The following is a 26,954-nucleotide window of genomic DNA, read 5'->3' as shown; positions in this document are numbered from 1 at the left end:
ATCTTTTTCAGTTGCATAGCTTTGCTTACGTTACTCAATTAAGCCGCTTACAGAGTCATATCAACCATTTTATGTTTCGCACTGATTTTCCACTAGCAAAACCCTTATAAGCTCCCGAATCTATTATTGCGACTGGCATCGAGTAAAATGTTGAGCATCAAGGGGAAGCCACATCTCCAGGTGCACTTCACTCAGCTTTTAGGGCACCCAGGCACATCTTCTATGGTAAAATTGCATAGGCCCAATTTGTTCGATTGCAGTCAAGCGTTCGTTCACGTATCGTCCGGCCAGTGCCCTCAGCAGAAAGTTCTCAGGTGCAGAGTTCATACTTATGATTCACAATGCTATTTTTCAATATAAATGTCTAATGAAAATGTGTTAAAAAAATGTCCACCCAAAACGCCATCTTTGGTGCCTAAACTCGAAGGAAAATGACATCCAGCACATGATCAACAATTATGTAATAGCCTTTATTTATTTGATAATTACAACAGACTTGTAGGGAGGAATAAATAGAAAACAGCGTTGAGCGGGAGCAGAAAAATTTGAAACGATGCGGATATGACAAAGAAATCTAAGAAAGCATCATATCCTGACGGAATTATAAACACAATGCCATTTGCTTCTGCAATTTATCTAAAAAATGTAGCGGAGTTTCATTATTTTCGGCATTATTCTGTAAGGCAAGATTAATTAGAGTTACCTATATTGATTTACTGTGACAAGGCCCTATCATAGAGACCGTTGTTTGGAAACGGAGCTGTTTGCAAACCCCTTATATTCTATTGGTACACTACGATAGTACACGATTGCCATTAATATAGAACTTCGACTTCTTTTTCTATCGAGTATATCGTGAAAGGTGTGGCAAGAAAAGTAAGCCGGTGGCAATGGGTTTAGTATACAGACCAAGGTCCAGCGAATAAATACATAACAATACGATTAAAATCATTTCCTGAAATTTAAAAGGCGCGTATAGATTTTCGATGCACGAAAACTGCAGGCAATTGTTTTTAGTCACGCTGTGACATCAAAAAGAGCTGCAGTATCAGTAAAAGCTGATCCCTAATCACGGCCTCACTTTGTTCGCTGAGCACTCGACGTCGTAGTGATCTGCACAAAATGACAGCCCTATTTTTGCTTTGAATGAAGTGACTATCTACTACTGGCCGGGCACAATGTTCCCACGTTTGCGTGAATAATACCAGCAGCAGGAATAGCGGCGGTAATAGTAGCTTTAAGAAGCGGCAATTGCGCGCGAAGTTCTGTAGGGCTTTGCCGCGCATTATCTACGTCCAGGACGCACAACCTATCGCGTTTGATAGGTTGGTTCCTCCGTTTTATCCACGGATACACGCTGAGGATCTTCTATACATACTGTGCACGCCGGGAATCAGAGGCAAAATCGGAGTGAAAGAAATCGAGACCTCGTGAGACTTTTCTTCAAGTCGACTAGTGAGCCTCACTAGGGACAGGCTCTTCATGCACAGTGTCGCAGCGATATTCACCCATTTGCTATCGATTCGCTATCCTATCATAGGTTCTGCGCAGCTTCGTTAAACAGAAGCATGCATCCAGGCTTTCCTTCCGCATATAGCCGCTTCTTCTTGGGTAAGTCTGCCTAACCAAGCAAACTTGGCTTAGAAGACTATAAATTGCGTTTTCAATTGTAGAGGTAGGCCTGAAAGTAGAACGTTCTGACGTTGAAGCTCGCTTAAGAACTTTCTTCCAATCCTAACCTTAACGGCTCTTTACTGAACGGTGGCTATCGTTAAGCTAAAGGCCACAAAGCGGGTCCTTGTCTGTGCATGGTCTTTGTCTTCACCGAGTGCAGGTGCACCGCCATAGGATCTTACCGTCTCACGCTATAACGCCTTAGTGTCGCGGTGAAACTAAATAAGGGAGAGTTATCTTCTATCATGTCTACCGAAACGCGACCTTAATGTTCGCACCGCTAGCTGATTCAGCTAACTTATAAATAATCGGCTTATAGATTCAAAGTAGGCTAATAAGTTGCATAATGCAGTTATGAATCTTTATCATTAAGTTATTAAAAGAGTTATGCAAATACTAGGGACCAATGGATAGAAACTAACTCACATTAGAATAGCGTTGGCTAGAGCAACAGTACAGCATAATATACCTTTTTTTACAGTAGAAAAACAAGTGTTATACATATATAACACTTGTTTATATATATATATATATATATATATATATATATATATATATATATATATATATTACTTCAGTGCAGTTATTTTCTTGAAAAAGATGGGTTTTTATTTTCATTTAGAGCACCTTCAGCCCTTTCGATTTGGTATTTCTATGGCTAGGGACCCAATAGAGTACAGACATGATCTAATGTAGCAAAAACGTAGTTTATGCTATGTCTGTGTATGGAAATAGGACGTTGTTATGAAGCTCAAATGCTAGTTGCTGTCTCTGTAGAACGTCAGCGTGATTGATAGCTATATACTGGACCGCTGATTTTTGTTAATTATGAAGTTTCTAGCCGTCACGAGCCTGAAAAACACCAGTAAGCCTAGGATTTTCAGGGATTAGTTCCCTTGATCACCCAACATGATGAGCAATGTAGCAGAAACGCAAAGGTCAGGTCAGACCACATGACTTCGCGTTGTCACTAATAACATCACAAAAAAACAATGAACGACTGTTTGTACCAATTGGTAGTCCCTGATACGTACAAATCGCATCCGCATGCTAAATAAATAAGAGACGGGAGATCATGCTGGTCGAATTGTCTATTTTTGTCATGTAACATGAAATATACGATAATGAGCAACGATAAGTAACGACAAGGAACAGTACCGAAAATTCACACAACGTAACAACGCTGAATAAATCTTATTCCCAGAAGAAAATATTTTTTGGTCCAATCTCTAAGGTCAGTAAATCCAGTATCATAACTGGTGAACATGTGGATGTACATTTTTTACCCTATAAACTGCTGCCATATTAACATAGCGACGATATAAGACGTTATCACAATATGTCTAGCTTGGCATTAAATGTGCATTTATAAAATCAGCAGCCCAACGATCTGGTACCCACTAATGTATGCCTCGCTCTTATTTCCACATTAAGGCGTGCGCATAATGTATTTGTTTCGTAAAAGATTAGCAACTCTCAAATCATTTGGTCTTAATTATCCATGCTTGATCGCTTCTACGAGGCCTAACAAGATTTTATCATTTCATGCTAGTTTGACTCTTTTTGCCACGCAATATGGTCCTATTTCTGCTGACATCGTTTCTGGTGATGTTTTCATCTGTAGTCGTTGTCAATATCATGAACTTTGCGTACCGCTTTACTCTTTTTCAGGTCGCAATCGATGATTCTTACCCAGCAAGATCTAGGCTCAAGGCTCAGATAACATGCTTGTACATGTTCTCCGATTAGCTACTGGCCCAGGGCGGAAGGTAGGTTGTGATTTGGTTTGACTTATATCGGCTTGAGCTCGAGTATACTATGCAGATATCGAGTTTTCTGTAGAAACAACAGGCGGCTAGAGGTAACAATACCATTTATCGTATATGAACTTCCTCGGCCGACATTAAAATACACGCTTACATTCACTGACCCGACATTGCCACACAGCTTATATCCATTCGCTTTATGCTGTCCTGCTTCGCTACCGTTACAGCCATCGTATGTAGTAATAATAGTATCTGACGAAGCATTTGGTATCTACTCGCTATGAAACAAACCAGACCTGGTAATGCTTGCGGCTTTTCGAATTTTCATGGGATAAGGGTAGGAGTTATGAGGCAAGGCACGTTCTGCTAAGTTGTCGGAGATTGAGGCCTCAGGACTTTAAACTTCCAAAGCGGCGTTGACGTCACTTGACAAACAATGGCCTAGCCGACTTTAGGACTCGTCTTTGGCCCGTCGAAGCGTAGACTTGGAAAGCGAAATCAGAACGAAACGTTTGAATACACTCGCACGCTCGGCCGCGCTGATGGCTTAGTTTACTCGGCAGTCTGTCTCAAGGGTTTATCGCACGCCAATGCGTCATTAGCGGACGGCCTGACGATTCTTACCGCTGGACCCATGACCTTCCATTTCCTAATGTATGCAGGTACGGTCCGATCCGCCGTGTTGGACGGCAGGAAAAGTTCGCGTCTTAGCATGATTTTCTCTTGTTGTTTAGGCTTACGTCCGTGGACACTTTTGATCGTCGTTCGACAACTTCACTTGTTTAGTGTTGATGCATTCTGTCGCTATTTCAGTTACAGCCGTACTAGAAAATCAAAATTTATTCAGCCTAGTTTTATGCGACCTTATTAGAACGTCAAAGTTCCTAGTGATCAAATGTACTCCCGTACCTGCAACATATACATATATATAACCATATACCTATATATATATGTATATGGTTCAACTTTTTCAGAATTTCTACTTACAGCTTCCACCAGTATAGTAGGCAAACACCTGGTTCACCTGAATCCAATCAAGTTCCTGTTAAATGTGTTTCCCAAACATACAGACATAAATGAACTTCCGTAACTTTGTAAAGGCACATATAAACAAGGGGGTGTGCACTTGCCTTTCCGGACACGTGAAACCCATCAACGTCGCTTGATAGTCGTTTAGTATCGTGGAGTAGTGCACCCATCTCGCTGCACCTTCGACGTACTATCAACGGCTGTTGTCGGAATTAACGCCGATTGATATAACAAATTTGTGTTAAAATGATTCCGGGCCTTTCTAACATTCGTTTAGACTTTAATAGAGATAAAGAAAGGAAACGAAAGAGACACACACATGTCCATTATAAAAAATGTATGTTTTAACGATGTATACTAGTATTACATATATAATTATTATGTAATCACTAAGAATAATGGTTTTGTAATGATTAATAGATATTAGCAACGATAAGAAAAATAAGCGTTTGACAAAAGTGTAAACATTTTTGTTAGAATAGTTGTCTGCTGATACGGAGAGTGTCCATCGGATGTACAACGTATACCAGTGCAGATGCCTACCGATACGATCATTATAAGCTAGCAATAGAAACTATTAATGGCCTTTCGAGTAGTGGAAATTTGATCGTTGTCAACAACATGCACATATAGTATAACGTCGATTTCTATTGTCACACGTAATATAGAGTATTCCGTATCAATTAGAACAAAATTAATGTTGCTTGTACGTTTCAACCAACTGGAAATGGGCGACGTTTTGCATTCGCCGACAGGGACATATGCCCCACATGTATCATTGTTCAATAGATGGGCTTCAATCACTTCGACAACTTCAAATTGTAGTTTAGACCACTTACAAATGATTTGCAAAAATTAAACCTCGCCTGTCGTTGGGACTGATCTAACCCACTCTATAGATATTCCGTCCTCTAAGGCAAGCGGTAATTTCTGCATGAAAATTCTAAGATCATCAAAATTGGCTTCTCGCGCTTATTTAATTAATTTCTTCGCTTGTAGCCCCCCCAATACAAACCTCAAAAACCCTGAGCCCAGCAAAAACCTTGAGGTTTGACAATCTTACCAGTGAATAAACATGTTTATTTTCAACTTGCTCATGCCATAGATTAATTTGGCAACCCTGTTACCGTACGGCGTCTTTTTTGCCTAACTGTAAAGCAACTAGGTGTTGGCTAATAAAAGTATTAGGCAGCCCTATCATTGCCTCTACAACTTTGCCCATAACTAGCTTCAGAGTTTCGTATACTGACATGCTTAAACGATAAACAAGAGTTCCCACGAAGGTTCACACTGGTTCCGGTGTGTAGCTGTTACGAGAAGCGGCCGGTCATTGTGCCTTCGTCTCGAATTGACTAAGCCTGGCTTGTTGTTTATGAGTGGGCCGCCAAACGTCGGCCCCTATTCGTCGGCCTACCGATGGTAGTTCAGTGTTCCCAGGCTCCGCATGTCGCTTTTAGTAGGCAGGGGCGACGTAGTCTATGAGATGCGCTCACTTAATGGAGAAGCATAGGGGGTATGGGAGTACCTTGAATATGAATAACGCTCACTCACCACCTGAGTTTTCCTAACGTAAGGTGTACGAGCAGGCGAGGGGTAATGCTCGTTTTTAGCAGATCTTAGCATAGAGAAGTAGCTGTCGTCGCCGTCGTCTCTGCTGCCTAAATCGCTGTTATAGATATAGTCGCAATGGCACCAGTATCTATAGAGAAGCATGTATAGTTGAATGGTCGTGCCAGCGGTAGCGGTACTAGCAGCGATGGCATTATTCTATGAGGAAATCTGTGAACCTCTCTAGTGAATCCGAATAGGCGAGAAGGTCCGTACCAGATAGTAATAGCCTTGTCTTTCGTCTTTCTTTATAGCGAAGAGGAGTTGCGGTGACACGAAACCAAAGTAAGCCAAATCGAATCAACGTATTCGACGTAGTTCCGAATCCGCGGACCGTTTGGAGGTGAGAGGCAACCGACGTGCGGTGATTCACAGGGCATTGAAACAGACAGGTTCCCATACAGCAGCAGTGTGCGGGGAGAGAGAGCAGTTGCAGTGGTAACGGCGCTGCTAGTGCCACCACTTAATGGCCGTACTGACCTAACAAAAGCTTCCCTTTCACCCATCGTTTCTAGCCTTCACCGAAAAGCAGCGAGCGCCAAAGTGAAAGCAAGCGCAACGGAACCCCTGGCCCCCGCTCGCGGTTATGCCGAGAAAGAAACATTTAGCGTTTTCGTGATAAACACCCTGCCACTCTTCGCGGCTTAACAATAGCTAGCCATCATCATCTAAAAAGATTGGCAAAGCAAAGGCATGAGACCGCGTGAGATCGACAAATCTCACTAACCTACTAGTTAGCGTCCGTAGGCAATTTGAGCTGCCACGGTGGCCCGAGGCCTCCAAGTGACGCGTTTGCGAACCCTTCAGTGGACGGTCGATCGAAGAGTTTTAGGGCGATGATCTGTGACCTGCTATAAAAGGTGGCATCATACAGTGTTGAGCTCGGCATAGATGGCGTCTATTTGATTTCCGGTTCTGAACCATATCTCCATGAGCTGAAGAGCTGAGTGAGTTCAATTTGCAACGTAACATAAGAATAAATTAGAAAAAACAGCCACGTCATTTTACCTATCTTTTACATAAACTTTTCCAAATATCAAACCTAGCTACTCAGGCTTGCTCGTCCATAAGCCTTCTATTTAACAGACTCATGGGAGATATTAATAAATTCGTGATAGGAAATACAATGATACAATATTGGGCCTCTTTTAGCCGGGAGTTTATGAAATGGTTACAAAATAATGGCACAAAATGGACTTTCCATATACTAATCTTACCATCCGCCATGAAAGTAAATTGTTCTCCTTCTAGAACACTGATAGACATACCATTATTTTTCTTCATTTAAAATGAATTCCTATCAGATTTCATGTAACTGGTATTAGAAGGTAATCCTCAACTTCTTTTAAGATATTTATGTTTTTATAATAAGAACCTATTTGAGGGCAATACAGCCGTTTAAGAACAATCAGGGCATTACAAAAATTCTAGTAAACCCTAGGGTTTTGCAAGATGAATGTTCACAAGATAAGATTATATAGTCATAAGGCTGCTTTCGAACATCCAGCAACGTAGGCTCCGAACTCGAGATCAATGTTCAAAGTGTTTTTATATGCAGATTCACATGGCTATCCAAAGGATAAACAGAACGTATTTTATTGTAGATAATATCATTTTGCTGCTTCTCGCCTACAATGTATCTACGACGATTGCCTTCTGTATTATCTGAGTCCCATCAGGGACAATGTATTGTGATTTGGACTAGCCTAAAAGTATCGCATATCTTGTCATATTGCCTTCTGCCAGTGAATCGTTCGTCACCAGTCATTTGTGCATCAAAAAAGCCTTACAACCTGCGATGTAATATGAAGAATTCTGCAAAAAAAAAATAAATAAATAAATAAATAAATTGGTATCGAAATCTATTCGCGAAGGTTGCGTCATTTTGAACGTAACTATGTTTCGACGCTGACCTTATTTCGCAGTGTCCGCAATAACCGTTACATAGGGAAAATGCATGCCTAGGCATATTGCATCGTGCTTGAGAATTTCATTACTGTGGTATATCCGACCTTTCTGTAGGCGGTATCTTCCACTGGCCGTATACGCAAGAGTCTGCTTCAGTCGGGGTGACCAGACCGGTTCTTCAACGGCATACCGACCGAACGGATTTACCAGGATAAGGCTATAACTCCAGCTTCCTAAGCGACGTAAAGAAGCACAACGGCTATGAAATAGAGAAGCACAGTGATTCCTTTGCATTGAGAAAATACCCACTGGTTTATTTGCGGACCTTTTCGATCTGGTAAGTAAATGTTGCTGTACAATCGCCAAAGGACACGTATTTACTGATTCGCAATAATAAAGTAAGATGAGAAATAAGATGTAAGTTGGACACATAAATTTTACATATATGTAGAACATAAGTTAGAAGAAATGCGGTCTATTCAAAAACTAGGGAACCTAGTACATGTTGTTGTTATTATTATTAGAAAACGCGTAAGTGCCAGCCAACCGTACACAAAGTGCGAAAGTTAAAATGGTTTCGTTCTACACGCACTGAAGAGATTTCATTGACCGAAATTACCAAAATAAAAACCCGTTAGATAATACTGCTTTTCAAAGTTCAACACAACTTAATGCCCCTCTATAATACACACTATTGTTGAGGATTTCATGTTTCTTCCAATTGGTAAAGCGCTATTTTAGATAGTTTCGCTGCCCTCTTGGGTCTAATTTTCTAATTTTTCTTGGGTCTAAACGCTAATTTTTCCTCGTTCTCACTGTAAGTGACCTAACCATAGCGCCGGATCGCGTTCAGGTGAGCGTTATAAAAAAAGGCGAGGCCCTTAGATACTGTCTGTGGGTAGCACTGCTGGCTAAAAGGTTCAGCTGAGAAGTTTAACACGTATGTATGAGCCTTACGATAACTGGTGCCAATCAAACCAGATTACAGTTACACGGTACATATAATACCTAGCACTAAGCGCCGGTCACCTTATATATTGCAGCGTTTTTCCTACCCAGTCATTTCTCATTTTCCGCAAGGGTGAGTATTCTATACCACAATTTAGGCTGAAAGGAAACTTGCAGAAGAGAATGTTTTCATGACCACTATATTCGGTTCCTAACAACTAATGATTTGGATAATTTCGAATAAATGTGCTTTAATGATAATCTGTGTGTCCAATAACCCTTATCATGAGAGATTTAGGGCGTTAGAGGCCCCCCATTGGTGTCATTGAAACTTGTATTTTCTTACAAATGAGCTGTATTTACACGTATAGTTTTTTGAACATGAGACACAACGAAATAATGTATTCCAGTTATAGTCATTTTTTCCAGTCCCATATTTATCCCCTTGAGAGATATTGATATAACGTGTATTCAGTATTGACCAGCGTGTTCCAAAAAATGCGAAGTTCGTTAACCCGATAATCTATATGCAGCAGCCTGCCTTATAACCTGCCTTATCGATTCAATGTTTGTGGGCCGCAAGTAAGCAGGTGCTTAGTTTTTTCATTTGTTTCACAGATAAACGTGCGCGCCACCAATTGGATTGAATAGGTTTCTGGAAGTTTGGGTCACTTTCAGCTTTCAGATTTGTAATACGACAGGCTAATTTCGAGGAGGTGTACAAAATGCCACTAGATTTATAGCGTCTCAACTGATGGCATTCTTACCTTTATTACGATTTTTATGCGATGCTAGTGAAGTAAACTGGGCCCAGGCTTTTCGTATAGTCATATAATAAAAGTTTGCTAAATATGGTATTATTATATGTAAGCTGCAAGCGCGTTTGTATATAAAGGGATAGTTCACGACCGCTAGCCTTTTTCATGAAGCGTTCTGAAAATTGTTGTGCTAGCCTCGTACGAGCACTTGTAGTCTCAGAACATGAAAAAATATGACTAGCGTTTTCGTGAGCATTTTATTGCTAAATAATGTAGTAGGGGCATTCGAGCCGATTCTGGGACTCCAAACCTGACCACTAAACGTAGCGGATACGTTGCGCTTCTTAAACGGGAAGTCTTTATCTACTAGGCCACTAGTCTAAGGCGAAAGAACTCCGTCTCCTGGAGTATCTTGCTTGCATTCACGTCTAGGTTTACTTCCGTTGTGGAAACGCCCCCTCGGACACTAAGGTCCCTTCAGTAGTTTATCTCAATGGTTGCAGCGGTACCTGGAAGTCATGTGCATCTAACAAACGCTGTCTCTTTTGTATTGTAGAGGCGATACGGTCCAAGCAGAGGGAGAAAGAAAAAAAGGACATTTTCCGGAGATGCCCGCCTGCTGAGCCACTTAGCTTTGAGACCGAAAGAACCTCGCCAGTTAGTCTAACGAAAGACGATGGTCAGCCCCTACCTCAGAGGAGCAGATCAACTGCACGTAGTGCTAAAGCCCCACAGATGGTGGCAGTCATCACCTAACCCTTTATGCAGTCAGACTGAAGCTGAGTGGAGGTGGAGATCGTAGTATACTACATGGAACAGAAAGCAGTTAGTACAGCCTCGATAGAAAGCCTTTCTATCCGCCCACTTCCCGCCCACTGGCCAACAAGTTAGTCAACCCAACGAGCCATACACTCGAACGTCGGCCCATCCAGCAGCCCTCTAAATGGTAGATCGGTTTTGCCACTTCCTGCCTGTAGCATCTATTGCTAAACATATGGGGAATAGGCAGTTAAAATACAAACGCAGGCTTCACTAAGTCTCTTGGGCATTTGAAGTTCGGTAAATTTAACCGAAGAGACCTTTCTTGTTATACTAATCTAGTAAATTTTACAAGACCATAACCGCCGGCGAAGGCTGCGTGATATGTTCGACCCTTCGTTTCGGATAAATCTGCCTGTATGACACAAGAGGCAATAAGTCGTCAAAATAAAAGGTATTTTCCTCAAATAACCAATTACCGCCAAGCCGCTAACAACGTTTATTCAAAATAAAACTAAATGAAAAAATAACGCTTTTAAAGCGTTTCGAAAATACTTGTACACGCAAGGTGTAAATTGAAACCTCTAATTATTGCAGTATAACATAGTTCGATTATTATATTTGCTATAATACACAAGTATAGATACATTACAAACATATAAATCAGTCGGTTCTTATACAGTTCGGGAATAAAAACAGGTTTTATGAAAGAGGTCCTGGAAAGCTCTCTTGGGTAGTATCGCGAACCCTTGCAACTTCTTTTCGATAGCCCATGTTTACTTTTAATTTTTACAATTTTGACGCCAGCCGCTCGAAGATGAACAAGGAAAAAAAAAAGTAGGACCTTGCATATTCATAAAGTATCATGACTCCGTCTGTCACGCCATCAACCTAATGTATTTTGTATGGCCATCAAGATAGCTAATTAATACTGACTGTCAATAAATTGTTTTCATAAAATGATATCAGTGTAGTACCTCTTGCTCAAGTCACATACTCGACAACATATTTCATACCCAAACCCACATATATTTATACACAAATATGCTTGAAACACTTACTCTGTATCTTGCGCATATATTTAAATAGGGAAAACTTCGCCAGAAAATTTTGCCATTTTGTTAACGGTCTATATACCTAGTTAAGATCTGCTCCTTTGCAGGAAAATAACAACAAGGACCAGACAAGAATCGTTATCACGACGGAATTTCACTGTAGAATGTAAGTAAATATGTTTTTACACTATTTCATGCTTGTTAATGGAAATTTAATTTCCTTCAGTAAACGGGCGCTTTGCTCGCAGCATCCATAGTTAACTGTCTGCAAACGACACAAGTTCGTCGCTATAAACATCAGATAATCCTCGATTGTTTGTACACGTGTTCTAAATTCAAGTAAAAACGAACATTAACCCAGATCACCTACATGCTTATGTGTGTATCTATCATATGATGATGAATTTCCAAAGCAAAGATGGCGACGTCTCCCTAGCCGAAGTTGAAGAACTGACACTGCTTTCCGGCACTCAATTTCACTTAGAAGTAGCTGAAATATCATTCACTAGATTACCACGAGCGTCTTATAACAGGCTAGAATCGAGATTCTAAGGGTTGGAAGTCCATTCCTATAGAGAATTCGGGTCTCACGACGATGCAAAGGCTCACAGACACGGTACATGCATCAGCTATTAGATGATCGGCTACAAACTGTACTTTGCGTATTGTTATGATCCGCTGCCTCTGAACAAAAAAAAAAAAACATATTCCGAGCACCGGAGATGTAATGCCGGTACTATCAGAAGGAGATTTTCAACGAATACGGTCAATACCAAAGATAAGGGTAGCTTGAACGTTTAGTTCGCAGACACAGTACAGTGCAAGCTCTGTTCATCTTGTAACTTTTTTAGATACGAGTTTTCATTGTATATGAGTTTATGTCGAACCGCGATCTTTTTTCCACCGCCCCAAGCACAGCGTGGCGTAGATCAGGAAAGATTAAGTGCTGAGGAATTTATATTCCATTGTGACTACTGACATATGTTCGGAACCGTAGCGCCTTCGATGGCCAAAGCGACATGTTTGTCTAAATTAGGGGTGTCATGCAAACGTGAGCCTAAGAGAGTGCTATGCCTAATCTAAGTTCATCTTTCTAGATCAAGGATTCATAATAACACCTAACTAATATCATAAATAATTCATAGTCAAATTAATACTAGGTTCTAATTTCGAAATTTTACAGTCAAACTGTGTATCCATATCCATGTTATCCAATAAAACCATGGTAGAATGGTACTAAATACAACCGATTCGCTCTGGCGTTCAACTTTGTACAATGACGATAATAGTAACAATGAACACTAACCATGAAGTAAAGTTTCGCATTTTTATTTATTAAATGCTGCCATAATATAAGAACCGCCTGTTTGTCAACAGACCTGGTCCCCTCAATATATCACACATTAACAGACACGCCCACAGAACGTAGAGTCGAAATATTTACCATGCAGATGTCTATACATCACTAATGTTGGTTTTGGGAGGGTGCATGTAAAATTTGATAGTGAACGACTCCCTCCATTGCTCTCATGCATGCATATATGCATACAAAACACACACAAATATGCATGCTGATGAACGCATCAATTGTTGCAAGGGGGAAAAGACATCGTGTCCTTAGAAAAAGGCAGGTCGTACATGAAGAATAATACTGTATGTTGACAGTGGCGCTGCCGTATCCGTATCTCTTTTATGATTTATTGATGTAATAGGTTAGTGAGCGGAAAGGCAGGACGGATAGGCAAGACGGGCACAATTCCTGAAAAAATGGTGCCCGACGTTGGGAAGGGGACGCGGGAAGGTATTGCGTAGCTAAACACGACATTTCTTCTAGGGCGTCTCCTATCGCGCTTCTTGTCTACCTCTTACCTTGCCGTGCGCTGTAGCTTATTGGACCTGTCGTTGATTGCCGATAAGGGCCTACCTGTAACGTACGGCCGCATGCCAATGAAACAGGCAATATATGTAATGGACTACACGACTGTTGTGTTAATATTGATTTTATTTTTACTGCGACACGCCGTTACGGTTCAACTAGAAAGCAGAAGTAAGAAAAAGGCGGGATGTATCGTTAAAAACGAACAATGGATAATTCATTCTGAATTGACTAGAAACGTTTTATCACGTGCATGCACGCGCATGCATGCTATGGCCGCAGAGTAAATGAAAAGAAATGTGTCGTGCTTTTTTCCGACTAATCCTGTTAGACGTAGCTGGAATAGAGCCAAAAGCAGCTAGAAGAATTTAAGCGTTGATAGTGAGACAACGTTTGTCGTTGACTCCGATAACAATATAATAGTGCAACTGTTTATCATATCTGCCTGGATGCAAATAGTCGATGCAACGATCGCATATGTACCGTCACGCACTACGGCCAAGATGTTTTTGTCCGTTTTCGTACCGTACTACGCGGCCCTAGATTTATAGCATTATGTGCCTACTCCAGCAATATTACAAACAACTGTTGCGCCAGATCTGTCTGCGAATGAGGCGCGGAACGTTGACACAAGTTCCGACTTTGATGTCAGAGACCCACACGTCCAAGGCACCACTGCTGCTAGATTCAAAGAGGTCGGTAAAAATCTGTCTTCATATATTTGGCGCTCTAGTCACAGTGGAGGTAACCGACGGCTGAATAGTAAATCGACGAAGTTTATCTAGAGGAGTTAACCAAGGACGGACACTGAAGATTGACCGGCCGAATCCCTTTCACACGAACCAGTACAACTGTACATGCCACTGCTGTCAACATACACGAAAAAAATAGGTAAGCTGATATGAAAGAACTATATTTGCTATTCACGGGCCGATGTATTAGCTACGATTGATGAAGTGAAGGATTAAAGCTAAAAAAAAGCCGCTTTACCACTTGTGCAGGATTTTCATCTGCGACCAACAAATCTATTTCTCTATGCCCGAGCACAGTTTACGATTCTCAGGTACGACGGACTGTGACCACCGACGTAAATGTCGGTTATGGTATCCAATAAAATCTGTCGCTTACTATTTAGAACAAACACGCTTTCTTGGACGTTTGCTTAATCAATAACCACATTTAGATGTAATTAGGCATTTAATATACCTGAATAGCAAATAAAACGAATAAATATACATAAACAATTTGAGTTATTAAGTTAGTATCAGCTTTTCTGTTCACTTAAACACCACAAACATTTTCATCCGATTCTAAGTTTTATGCATTTCTTGTTTACATAAAATGTACGCGTTCAAGTTAAACAGCGATCGAGGTGCTGGAAATATCGTCAAGTTTAGATGTTGCAAAGCAGAAGAGGGCGACGATTGTCAACACCTAGCTCTGTCAACTCCTCGTACGGAGATTTACTTGACGAAATGGTTATTTCCTAACTGTCTATTATTAATATTATGACTTCTAGAGTGAACGAGACTCTGTTGCGAGAAAACTTTTTTCTTATCGAAAAGTAGGTGCGAAGATTACAATCTTTCTGGAGGAGTCAATTGGCACACACTACTCTAAGGATAAGTTCCGGCCATAACCCGTGAAAATGCTCTCTTGTGAGAGGAGTTGGCCAGTCGCCTTTGACGACGTTCTATTTAAGCACATGTCTGACAGAAGGTTTTTTCTATTTGAATCATTCGGTTTATACGTACTAACAGACACGATTGAGCCCATCTAATTCGTAACTTTGATGGAACTGGTTGTTATTAGCCCTTTCTATGATCATTACTATTATTAAAAAATATAATATTCTAAGATGAATATAGAAAAAAAAAAAGTGCTTCAACAGACGCGGCTCTACCACAGAAATGTTTCAGGCCCAGATCTTTAGGACGAATATTGAGCAACGTAACAACACACGATGCATGAAAACTGTTATACCGTTTTTTTTTAATCTAATTACACTTGTCATATCGTGTATGTTAACTGAAAGGTTGTACGTAGTAACCGTTCGAATAGGACCATGGATAATTTTTAAAAATCTATTATAAGAAATTGAAGGATCGTTATGGTCATTTATTCGTGTCGCCATCACTTACTGAGACGACCTTTAAATCCCCAAACGTGCTTTTTGAAATCCCAAGAACTGCTAATCTTAACTAGTTAAAAACTGCAAAAATTCTAACCGCTGGGCAACTTATTCACAGCTGCTGCTGCCCAACGTTGCGTAAGTACTGGGACGACGTGAACTTACGCGCGTACCATATTTGCCTTTACGACGTATATGCTGCTCAATAAAACAACTAGCTATTATTCCGCTTTCGGAAAGAGATAAACTATTATCCGCTTAGTAAATGCCCTATTATGCATATGATGCGCTACATGTTCTGGTTAAACCCATGCTTACCTTCGTCTCGCATGGAACGCCACGTGCTAATCTCATTTAGTCTTTATGCTCCTTGTTTTGATAGTCTCCATTCGTGTGATCAGACAAGGAGGAAGGAGAACGGACCTAATTCCGTGCTTATTCCAACAAGGCCAGAAGCACTGCGAACGGTGCCTCTTATTTGGCGGTCCCCGTCTGGACCTTAAACCCAAGTATGCCCCAAACTAGAATATGATGTGCGTTAGCTCGTATTGTATATACATACAAGAAGCTGCGTTCGTTATTCGATCTCGTACGTTGAACAGTGAGCAAATGCAGACAAGAGGAATGAGATTTGGGATAACGAGCGCGCCAGAGCTAGCGGAAGGCTATAGGATGCAACGAACACCAGGCAGAGGTCTCTACTGGACTGGCTGTCATTCCTAATTGTCCATACAAAACAGCTATAATGACAAGACGATAAGTATAATGTTATAGCATACGCCATGGCAGCGAAACTTGCTGGCGCTGTACCACCATGTTGTTGCTGCTGCAACTGCCAAGCGTTCATTAAACAGGAGCTAACAACAAAGGAGGTATACGTAGAAGGTTGCGTGCCACGCTGAGCGTATGGAGTTTAGGCACAAAGCAAGTTAAGCTGATATAAGCAGTACGTTTCTTAATGTCATGCAACGCCCAGGAGCGACCATCAGTATTCAGCAGTAACCCGGTTATACGCTCGTTCGTGACTGGAATTGTGCTATTGCGGTTCGTAAGTTATGCTCATTGTCAAGACAGGTATCCCAAACGGGCGGGCAGGCAGGTGTTTCATAAAGGAAGTGTCATCGCCGTCTACCTATTGGCCGACACAAAGGGGAGGCTACGACTTTTCCTGACTTAGCATACATCAGGAGATTAGTATTTGTATCACAATATCAGCTGCACCAGTAGCGGAAATGTTCGCCGCATGAGCTACATTATTGTCATGCAGCTTCTGTGTGTACCGTTATTTTTCTGTAGCCAGTCTATCCGCTCTGTATACGAGAATAAACGAACACGGCAAAAGGAGAGGGTGCCCTACGGCCACTACTCACCCTATAGCTAGTGACCTAGCGATGATCATGGTAATAATAAGAGCAGCAGCAGCAGCAAATAGAATTAAAAACACTCTATGGCACTAAGGCAAGATGGTTTAAACACCAAAACAGGCAGTAACCACTCTGTACATGCTCACAGTCTCACACACGATCACTGTCAGTGTGCAATGACAAAGTACAAGTATGACCGAACTGGCCTGAATATTGTTGAGGCAGTTTAGTAAGTCCTAGTACGTGTTGTGTCCAGCTTACCAAAATAGTATGCATTAGCTCGGCTACATAAACCGCATAAGACGCAAGTGGACTTATGAGCCAGTTGCCGGAACAGAAGTAGACACCGAGGAAGTTTCCCTCGATTTATCTCAGTTAGCTGGCTGGTCGACTCCATCACTCACCCAGAGCCTCGGCCGCAAAGAAGGAGCCACCGTCGCCGGCCCCTTCAGGCCGCTGCCGCGCTTACTATTACTACCACTAGCACCGCCGCTGCAAGGCGTGTTTGAAGCCTTGAGGAACGTCATCAAACTAGCTAGCCAGATAGGTAGGTAGGTAGGTAGGTAGGAAATCAAGAAAATCGTCTCATATATCAGTCAGGACTCAGGTTTAGGACAGTAGGGTAGTCTTGGACTTGTCCGAGCCCGACTCACAATATAACAACTGTATAATACGAATAGGCTAGACTATACGTTTATTCGACCGTAGTAATAACAGAAGCGTGATAGATCCGAAATGAACTTCCGGAGTGTGGCAAGGCGAACAGTTTTATCCGATAAAATTTGCCCACTGCAGGGTAAGGTTTTTGTGACTATCAAATATATATTTTGAATCGTTAGCTAATTTCAGCTCGTTTTAAGGGTAGCAGCCACTGCATATAGGACATATGCATATTTCGAAAATAAGTTATGGGGAAAAAATCTACTTTTTTCCTATATTGACAGGTAAGCCGTTAACTCTACAAGCTAATAAGCTTTATATAACACAATAGTTACTTGTACGGTCGTACCTATCTAGGATACGTGGTGGATACCAAGCCTGTTTGTAGGGTACGGCGCGTAAAAAGCACTGAATTGTTATTATCGAAGCGCATAATCTATACAGCAGTCGTGCAGAGCTACAGTATTTGTTTATCACCGAATTTATTCTAAACGCTGCGACCTAAGTAACTCTAGGTAGTTTTTAGATGCAAATCATTAGCTGGAAGAGTAAATTAATTCTCTTTCTGCAGCCGTTCTATGTAAACAAAAGCTCACAGGGGGACGGCTATGAACGGTCGTTTATTCATCTTTATCTGTTTCAATTACTATGTAGATTTAGACACACCGGTTTGGTTTGGTACCTCTTTGGTACGTATTTCTTAGCGGATAACCGATTGGTAAGATAACCGATCTTAATCTAAAGATTGAATTCGAAGTAAATTACAAATTGAAATGTGTTTATCTTAAAATATATATGTGTATATCAACTTTGCAATTACAGCCTTTTCACAGCCTCGGTGCAAATACCTAAATTAACCCATTTTGTATATATATATATATATATATATAGAAAAAAGAAAACTATATATATATGTATATATACTTTCAAAAAGTATATATATGCAATTTCACAAAAAGAAAAAGGACTTTTGTAAGAGTACATTATATCTAAATAGTATATTATTGTTATGGTAATTAAAAGGTTTGAAGACATATGGTAATTTTCATATTGTGATCTTTATGACTTGTGTAAAGATATAGATAGCCGAATTGTCATTTGAATCGATTAAATTTTATAGCTAAGTGTACCCTAATTTATTAGTACCGCCGCTTTATTACGGGGATTTTTTTGTGAAACAGGGTGGAGCTGCGAACTAACAGACTAGCCATATTTTCAATGAGCAGCGTAGCTAACCTGATTCGAATGCTCGTTTTCTGCCTATTTTTACGGCCTCTATGTTCGTAACCGCAGGAGCATATGGAGAGGGATGGACTACACATTGTGAACGTGCCTTCTACCTTACTAAAGCAATTGAGCTATCAATGCTGTCTTAATGTAAATCGTAAGTTGGTTCGTAATAAGCGTGCGTATAGATCAACGTAAAGTAAACGGCGTTGTTTGGGTTCCTGACCAGGCAGATAGGAGCTTTTTTCTCTCCGTCATATTCGTTATGTTAGGATGGCCTTAAACGCAAATAAGTGAATGACCACCGCGGCCGTCTGACTTCCTGCACTTGTTTATTCGTTGCTATGCGGTTGTAAACCAAACGGTTTACTTAGCTGCCTGGGGCTGAATCGGGCAAAAAAGATCCAATTTTATTTTGCTTAGTCGCCCCGAGCCAGACTTGAAGTCCTTTGACTCGATTTAGTGTAGAGGGTACGTAGAATGTTTCAGGGAGGAATTCACACAGGAGAACGGACAAGATCTAGAAGAAAACATTGCGCAGAGGATGACGTGAAAGGCCCAACCGAGCAGATGTAGTAGACCATATACCGTCAACATATATGTTGGTATATAGAAGGAGCTGAAAACGAATATCCTTACTTGACAGCAGTGTATCCTAGAGGATCGGAGAGTTGTGGGCTAAATGGATCTGAAAAAGACGTTGAAGCAATGAATTCGTTTAGAAGAACAGAAGCGGAGCTATTATTACATCGTCAGAGCGGAAATTCATCATTGTCCATCAAGCATCGTCGACACGTAAACCACTCTCGTCTTACAAATTCGCACGCACTTCGCCGGACGACAGGCAAATGAACGAGCTTCTGCGACCCCACCGGCAAGAAGTTTCCTTCTTTCAGGTCCAGATGATGGCTACAGGAACGGGAAAAAACGGAATCTTGAATATCATCGGAAACCTTTGGTAGGGACCAAGCACGAATGGAAAGGCCTCTGTGCGAGTAAGAAAAAAAGAAATAGAGACAAAAAAGTATGGACGTAATGAGAGAGTTTTAGGTTTTCTACCGCAGTCATTTCCACCCCTCTCAAACTTTCCTTTATTGCTAGCTCGAGGGAAAAACAGACGAAGAATGACAGAACAAAAGGCTGCCTTGTTGCCTGCTTTAATGAAACTAAGTGTGGGGGCAAGGGGTAGCCGTCTTGATAAGACCGCGGCAAGGCGAAGGTAACGCATCGGCGACGACGGTAGCAAAACTGGAACAAAGGAAATAAGCCTTACTTCTGAAACGTGAAAGCGCCTTAAACCAACGTCACTTTGTTAAAATTTCCGCACGGCGGCGTTACCGTTCCTTCTCCTTTTCTCTCTGTGTTCTCAATAAGTTTGCACAGATCGTCTATGACGGTCACTTGAGCAGATAGCGAGGGGGGTTCGGGTCAAGACATAAAATGAGGAAAACGTCTATGAGAACTACATAAAATGGAATCGCCGTCAGGCAAAGACAAGTGACATTGAAAAAGCGAGCAAAGTAAAGTTGAGATAAAGTTGCTGAAACTGTCAACACGCGAAGCATATTTACCTAAAACCGGGCCGCCCACACTTGTATTTATGATAATCGTAGACAAATTTTCCAGTACGCGCATTAATAGACAGCTAATAGTTTAAGAAAAACAACAAAAATAACTACTATGTTACTAACATTTCAAACCCGAGAGAAGAAAGGCTCGCGGTCAGAAAAGCAGAGAAACTAGGAACGGCGGAAGCGGAGTCTGAAAGTGGAAAGTTGCTTGAACTCCGGGGCCACTTAGACCACGATTATATATCTGTATATATAAATAAACGATTTCATCGTTGATTTAGCTGTTTCTGCAATTGTCAGCAATTCTATGCCGTAGAACGTTGACAGTAGCTTTTCGTCACAGACGCTTGTCGATGACGGTGGTCGGAACTCATCGTGACAAGTTCGCGTGCGCAAATATAAGTGGTATGTACATGCGTGCCTATGTGTATACAGGAAATCTAATTGGATTACATGAAATGCTATCAACAGCATTCTAGCGACTATTATCTAAGAGGGCCGAAAATAGTTTTCCGGCGAAAAAATGAAGGGATACCACGATGAGGTTCTCCACCACCTTTACCTTCGCCTGCCATAGGTTCGCGTTTCATTTCGAAAGCGAGTTCTTCTCAAGTCAGAGATAGCACGATGTAGAGCAGTCGCTACTTTCCCTCACAAACGTCTTGTAATCTAAATATCTCCACGTAATGGCTATTCAGCGAACGCATCAAATACGAGCGAGTATTGCTAATCACTCTTAGTAGCACACGGCAAACTTAAGTTTTTTTGCAAGCTACACAGGGTATATATGCCCATTTTAACGCTGGTAGAAGAAATAAACAAACTCACAAATACACATAAACAGACTAGCAGATCTGGGAACACACTCAAAAAAGTACGAGGCTTTCAGAAAAATCGAATAGAGCAATTTGTTTAATATAAATTTATAAATATATATATAAAAATTCATGATATACAATCAACTGACGGTCTTAAAATGTTGTCGTTATATCAGTCGCCTATCACGTTACTTTTGGTGAGCCTTCATTTTTCATTTTTTAACGTTTTTTGATAAAAAAGTTGATTAAATAATCTAGCACAGCGATAGCTACTGGCCTCCGGCCGTTATTAATTATATTATTATGCAAAACGATCAAACCACCTTGAAGCCAGCGATATAATTTTGGTAATACTTTATAAGATGTTTTCAAAAATCTTTGTACTTGAGGCAAACGCAACCCTTGTCATTGCTTAAATGATGCTTTTGTTTTGTTTAATAGGTCTCTAGCTTACTCGCAGCAAACGATCAAAATTTGTGTGCCTATTTAAGAGCTGCATCAGCAAAGATCGCACGCATTCTAAATATTGTAACGGTTGGCACGCCCAGAAATTGAGTCATGTATATCCAGTGTAGCACGCACATGCAATAGTATGGCAATAGCTTCTCGGAGTAGAAGGGCCGAACGCAACAGCGCTACGAGTCAACAAAGCTTGACACAGGTCGACAACACGCATCTTTCTTTTACCCTCAGCCACCCTCATTGTGCCAGACGACAGAACAGGATATGTGTTATTTACGAATAATTCGTCTTGCCAACTGTTCAGCCCTATTCGGCTAGTGGTAATAGCACCGACCTTCGAAGTACGACTGAGATCCGCACCTCGTAATTACTTGCAAATTGCTTGAGGCTTACCAAGCCAGCCATTTGGGTCTCATCTCTGCGAACAGAGATAGGCAAACAGAGGATTACCTAGAGCAGATATTTCGCTCATGATCCCAGAACTGGCGCCGGGCAATGACGGAAACAGAGTAAGGTGACTGGTGCTATAGTAGCAGCCCGATGGTGCGTGCATTGCCGGGAGAATCGGATGAAAAACAATAATAAGCGTACCTTCGCTAGAGGGTGTTGGGTAGCGGATTGATAGATGCTATATAGTGGGAGCTTATGAATGCTATGTTGAAAGCACTGTGTGGCTAAGTGTTGGGAATCAATTTAAGTCGCCGGCATGTGTGTTTTGTAGGAATGTTTCGATAAATGTATAAAATGCGCTATCGACGATTTAGCGACGATATATTGATTATGATAACATCTTGAGGAAAATACGAATCTCGTATTTAATTTCTGTTATCTCGTTGCGTCAGATGCTGATGCTTGGCAGATCTTGTTTTTGTCACAACAACAAAGCATGGGCAAAAGCTCCTAGAGATCTTTCATCGTGTATGGATGGTAAATTGCAGACTGACTAGAGGGAGAGCATGTATGACACAATGTAGTAAAAAATGCGACCATCTTCGTCCCTTTACTTGCATGCATACTGATACATTATAAAAAAATCGTTCTGAAGCCCTTGTCCTGAAGCAATGTTGTTGTTTCCTAAATTTGTACAAGCTAAACAATACAAGATGATAACATCGGATTGTATGTTTTTCATCGTTCTGGTACGTGGCAAAACATATTGTAAGATCAGTGGGTGGGGAGCCAATTTTATCAAATTCAGAAGGTTTCACAAATATTTTTAATGGCGAGCCAGTGGACTCGATGGATAGCTAAGGAACAGTTGTGATATTTTACAATGTACAAGGCCGCATCTCGGGTTATGCGCTAACGACGCACAGTCTCCTGCGGCTGCTGGTTCAAACCGACGTCTTCAGAAATCCACGGGATCAGGGTGCAGTAGAATGAAAGGAAGGTCGATCTCGGTAACACTAATGAGCAGCGGTGGTCTATGTGTCGTTCGTAGTCGTTGCTCTGCGGTATCGGGCTAGGGTTAACAAATTGAATTCGTACCATGGCGGAAACATAATATTACCATGATTACCAACTCTATCTAGATTTAGTCATAATTCTAGACAGTAAACTACATATGTAGATGTTTATCATCTTTGATAAAATCCGCTAGAATGGTTTATGGTGACGTACTTTACAGCCTTGAGCAAACTATTCATCGACGATTTTGCGACGTTTGGGTACGTTTTTGGTAAACAGTAAGATGATTGACGATACGACTAGTTCTCGGGACAAGTTCAATTTAAATCTAACTGTACACTATATATATAATACATTTTTGAACAAACAGTACTGCTCTGGTCAAGTGGCTATGTCAGGCCCTGCGTGTCGTGGAATTAGGCACAACAGTGTGTGCCTTGTGTTTTATCTAGGATTGAACGCTCAAAGGAAGTTTTGAGCAAATATATTCTGCAGAATATAAGAATGCAATTGAATGATCGAAAGGAATTGAAGGATTACTTCTGTGCAGACATTTGGTCATCTCACAAAATATCGATACGGACCCAGTCTGGCGTGATATGTTCCTTGAAATATTAATATACAGTTAGACGTTAAGACTGCCCGCACGACTGGGGAAATATCGTTCCGCACGGGTTATTCGGTTGAAGCAAGGTAAGGCGAACGAGTATAGAATGTGAATGAGAAGCAACGAAAGCTTTCGCGCGCACTTATCATTTTTGATGCGTATCGACATCGATCTTAATACACCCTAGAAAATGGCCCAAATCCAATCATTACCAAGTTTCTTGCAAGAGACATGCATGGCATAACCTAACTGTATTGTTATACAATGATAAGTTAGTATACGCAGGCTGTTGTATACGGAGTTAGATTGTGAGCCACGTTACAGTCCCTGTGTTTCTAAGTTGCTTAGTAATTCATTCATCTGGGAATAGGCTATTTTTATTGCCGGTGTGAGCGGTGATCTTCGACTGTGTAACATATCTGCTCTTATAACTTTTTGCTATTTCTTTCAAATACCAAAACTTGGAACTGTTCTCCGCTAAGTTGGCATTAACGCAAATGTATTTATGGGCTAGCATTTTCTAGCCTACGATCATGTCATGAACAGAGAACCTCTATATATACAATATTTTTTTTTACATAGTAGATTTAGCAGTTTATGCGACAAACAACTGCTCGGATATCTTTCCACCGAGGATTCAACGTGGGTAAACATTTTTTAACAAATTAATGAACAGGGTCTCATAAGTGTCAGCATCAAACCAAAGCAGTAACACCTACTTAAGTTATTTTTGTATATAAGCTCATAAAAAACAAACGAATTACAAACGATTTCTTTCTCGAAGGATAGTGCGTGGAGATCGAATCTGGATGCCTTTTCTGAGAATGTGTTAAAACAACTAAAAAAACTTGGCTAGGAAATACATATAGCATACGTAGATAAGTGGAACACGTGGGCCCCGACCTTTATTAAAAATAAAACTGGTTTGCCATTTCGACGGCACATTAACCGTCCTGTTTTTCTTGGCAAGGGCTATTGTTTTTCTTATACTTTACACTTCACTGTCGAATATACACAAATACGAAACTTGCTATATGTGAGCCCGCGTCATGGTGTGGCCTTTTTTTGACTGCATCGCTATGGGGCTAGCGACGCAACGTGACATGCCAGTCAGTTTCTATCGCTATTGCATCAATTTATTTCACATGTAAGCTATGACGACCGTTTAAATTGTCTTATAAATGTTCGTGCAGGTTTGTTGACGTCTTCACAGTGTCGGTGGCAAACTACACTATACTCAACAAACTTAACGTTACTACCTGCCACCAGTCTGCATATCCATCCACATATATGATAGCCTTTCCCACATGCAAAAGGATGACCTCCATTGGCTGTTCGCTGCATGACGGCCTTAACAGCATGACGACGACGACGATGACGACGACGCCGCCGCCGCCGCTGGACATATAGAAAAAATGGCGCAGCATGTCTGCGCACTCTGATTCGTTCTCACTATCGGTCGGTCGGGCGAACAAAAGAGTGCTTCTCCTAGAGCTGCCAGAGCAGTCACTGCGGTATCGTCTACGCCAACAAAGTTGGATGGCTCACCATTGCAATATTTTAGCCCGGCGAGAACAGGTGCTTCGTTCTCGATGGAACACCTCTCCAGGGGATTTCACCAAATAGCTTTGTCTGCGACTGCATTATAATGAGGCTATTTACGACCAACCAACAGTGCCTAAACCCTATTCACGAGTTCTCTACCGAAAGCCCTACTCTCATTCTATACTACCGTCAAGACTACTAACAGGTTAGGATTAACGCGAGCAAACAATCCTTCCTTAACCTGGCCGCCGCTTGGGTACACGCTGTGGCTGACCACTGGCCTGAAGAAATATAAAGCCTGTGTGAGGGTTGTGCGTTATTTCGTACAGTGGCTTGTACTCATTGACCTCCCTTCTGCCCTGTGCTTCATTTTATCAGCTCTAGCTCGCGCCATAACTGGAATGTATTGTAAATAACACGCAAGAAACCTCTAATGTACCAAATAAGATCGCTGCTTACTCTTTTGGGGCTAAACCCCGATTCCCCCCCCCCCCCCACAATTCGTTATTCAACATAGACGTTTTGGTAACATCAGTGCGCCTTGTTACCAGATTGATAGCCGTACGTGGCGTGTCCGTATGGCAGTTTGTGTACTTATGCTACCGAGTACTATCCGCGTATTGATATATATTAATATTGCTAACCGACAAGCATAGCAACAACAATATATTCACGTGTCCGTCTTGCGTAGACACGAGAAACTGTGATGTTTTTTTTTATATGTAAGGAAGTTTTTAAATGAAAGTTAGTGCTAAAAGTTACGTTTAAGCAGAATCTGGCAGCTCCCCTGTCTATGTAGCTTCTGCGGTATTAGCATGAATTGTTGTGCATCTGATGTTTTTGCGGCCAACTTTTCAAGTGTCCATATCACGAACTTTTCGAGGTTTGTCGGTAGTAGTTCAATCCTATACTCGCTACGAGGTTATGCGTTATGTCCTTTCGACTGCGTATGCGTATGCGTATATTTACCGACAGTTAGATAGATTTATCGCAATACAAAATGGATATGCAGAGAGTAGGTTGTTATTATATCGAGCGGAGTTCGACAACTGCAAAGGAAAGAGACTTGACTAATGGCAATCCCGAGCAAAGCTTGTCCAAAGCTCATATTGTCGACGAGTTTATAGGGTGGTCATTGTAGAAAACACGCCTGCAGCTAAACTGTAATGATCCCGTTGTCTGGACCTCGTCTAGCAAACCGCCGCTCTGCTATTTATCAACAATGACAACAACAACAACAAAGAGGATACGTTGGGCATAGTAACAAAAATGTAGATAGCGCTTTTTTCAACGACACTATTGTTACACGTACGTGGGTCTGCCGCTGACGAAATGCTCTTTCTCTCACTGCGTTATAATTTATATTGAGTTACAGAGCCAAATATGGGGGCCTGTAGTAAGAATCATTCTCAAGGTAACAACAAACAGCGACGACGATATAAGAGCGACCATATATTTTTTGTTACCGATAGTTGATCCGACACGGATGAACGGGACGAGCAACGTTTCTTGTGAAAAATGATCACATTAATTGTCAGTTTGTAAAAAAAAATTCTACTTTACAAATCGGTTGTTTGAGTGAACGAAAAAAAATGTTTTTTTCATCATAGCTATCGCTACCGTTAGTAAGGAATGTTATCGAACGGTAGGTTTGTAAGAGGCAGCTCATTGTGTTTCGATTAACTAGCTATTATTATTATTATCAGTAAAAGTATAGATCGTATTGTAAAAATGATATACAATGTATCTGTACAGATTGAGTGTTTATAGAAAAGCTGTCC

The 26,954-nt window shown here is 41.1% G+C and overlaps 1 long non-coding RNA gene across 1 annotated transcript; it reads left to right on the top strand.

The window, feature by feature from the left end:
• The first annotated feature begins 844 nt into the window (after positions 1-844).
• LOC111242839 (uncharacterized) lies at positions 845-26,954 on the top strand. The gene is made up of 6 exons (XR_015319581.1): positions 845-1,611; positions 3,346-3,443; positions 6,332-6,420; positions 8,100-8,322; positions 11,613-11,671; positions 24,822-26,954. It is a non-coding gene; the product is annotated as an uncharacterized LOC111242839 (long non-coding RNA).

Source organism: Varroa destructor, unplaced genomic scaffold (genome assembly GCF_002443255.2).
Source record: "Varroa destructor unplaced genomic scaffold, Vdes_3.0 BEIS01000001.1, whole genome shotgun sequence".
Classification (NCBI taxonomy): domain Eukaryota; kingdom Metazoa; phylum Arthropoda; class Arachnida; order Mesostigmata; family Varroidae; genus Varroa; species Varroa destructor.
This window is presented reverse-complemented; position numbering and strand designations above follow the sequence as displayed.